Source organism: Bos indicus, chromosome 1, assembly GCF_029378745.1.
Source record: "Bos indicus isolate NIAB-ARS_2022 breed Sahiwal x Tharparkar chromosome 1, NIAB-ARS_B.indTharparkar_mat_pri_1.0, whole genome shotgun sequence".
In the NCBI taxonomy this organism is placed as follows: Eukaryota; Metazoa; Chordata; class Mammalia; order Artiodactyla; family Bovidae; genus Bos; species Bos indicus.
In genome coordinates, this window is record NC_091760.1 from 55,502,191 (window position 1) to 55,504,055 (window position 1,865).

The following is a 1,865-nucleotide window of genomic DNA, read 5'->3' on the forward strand; positions in this document are numbered from 1 at the left end:
TATTCTCAAGTGTAACTCTTGTGTAGATCACAAAGTGATGAAATGTCTTTTCCTCTAAGTCCCCCTCTAGTGAAATTGTTATGAATTTGTGGACTTTTCTTCCCCAGGAGGGTCTTGACTGTCCATGATTTTCATAATTGTCCCATGATTGCCATCATCTTTCACTTCTTCTGTCATATATAACACATTAAATTCATAAGGCTGCATTTCAATATGCAGTTGCCACTGACTTTGCTACTATCATTCAAAAATAAACACAACATAGCTACTGGGATCTAATGTGGTATCATCTCTCTGTATGTTGATCCAAGTATTGTGTCACTGAGGAGGCAGAGGGCTTTTCCCTCAAGAGATTTACTCATGTTTACTAGTCTCCCAAAAGAACATTTCAGCCCTTTCTTAAAGAACTTGAGAATTTAAAACATTTAGAAAAAAAATATTTAATCAATAAATATGTATACATTAGCCATAATACGTAAGTTTGTAGTTAGGTCACTTTGGGGAATAAGGATGTGAATAGGAATAAATATGATATGACAGATGGTGATAAAAATTAGAAGGAAATACATAAACAAATATATGTTATAGAAATAAAAATAGTGGGAGGCTATTCTAGGTCAGGGTAATGACTGACATTCCCTTGAGGAGGTGGAATATTTTAGGTGAGTAGAGGTAGAAACTAGAAAATTGAATGCAGGGGAAAGTAAGGGAGAGAAAAGAATCTAGAATGGCACCTAGTTTTTAGATTGGGAAAAGATGTGGTTTGCTTTGTGATCTACTGAGACAGTGAGTTCATGAGAAAAATGAGTGAGTGAATATATAAATGAATGGTATTATTAATGAAGGAACCTGGAATGTTAGGCCCATGAATCAAGGCAAATTGGAAGTGGTCAAACAGGAGATGGCAACAGTGAACATCGACAGTCTATGAATCATTGAACTAAGATGAGCTGGAATGGGTGAATTTAACTCAGATGACCATTATATCTACTACTGTGGGCAGGAATCCTTTAGAAGAAATGGAGGAGCCATCATAGTCAACAAAAGAGTCTGAAATACAGTAGTTGGATGCAATCTCAAAAACGACAGAACGATCTCTGTTCGTTTCCAAGGCAAACCATTCAATATCATGGTGATCCAAGTCTATGTCCTGACCAGTAACACTGAAGATGCTGAATCTGAACAGTTCTATGAAGACCTACAAAACCTTTTAGAACTAACACCCAAAAAAGATGTCCTTTTCATTATACGGGACTGGAATGCAAAAGTAGGAAGTCAAGAAACACCTGGGGTAACAGGAAAATTTAGCCTTGGAGTACAGAATGAAGCAGGGCAAAGGCTAATAGAGTTCTGCCAAGAGAATGCACTGGTCATGGCAAACACCCTCTTCCAACAACACAAGAGAAGACTCTTCACATGGACATCACCAGATGGTCAACACCGAAATCAGATTGATTATATTCTTTGCAGTCAAAGATGGAGAAGCTCTATACAGTCAGCAAAAGCAAGACCAGGAGCTGACTGTGGTTCAGACCATGACCTCCTTATTGCCAAATTCAGACTGAAATTGAAGAAAGTAGGGAAAACCACTAGACCATTCATGTATGGCCTAAATCAAATCCCTTATGACTATACAGTGGAAGTGAGAAATAGATTTAAGGGACTAGATCTGACAGACAGAGTGCCTGATGAACTATGGATGGAGGTTTGTGACACTGTACAGGAGACAGGAATCAAGACCATCCCCAAGAAAAAGAAATGCAAAAAGGCAAAATGGCTGTCTGAGGAGGCCTTACAAATAGCTGTGAAAAGAAGGGAAGTGAAAAGCAAAGGAGAAAAGGAAAGATATATCCATTTGAATGCAG

The 1,865-nt window shown here is 38.1% G+C and overlaps 1 pseudogene; it reads left to right on the plus strand.

The window, feature by feature from the left end:
* Positions 1-823: 823 nt before the first annotated feature.
* Positions 824-1,594, plus strand: LOC139176105 (craniofacial development protein 2-like; annotated as a pseudogene).
* Positions 1,595-1,865: the final 271 nt, after the last annotated feature.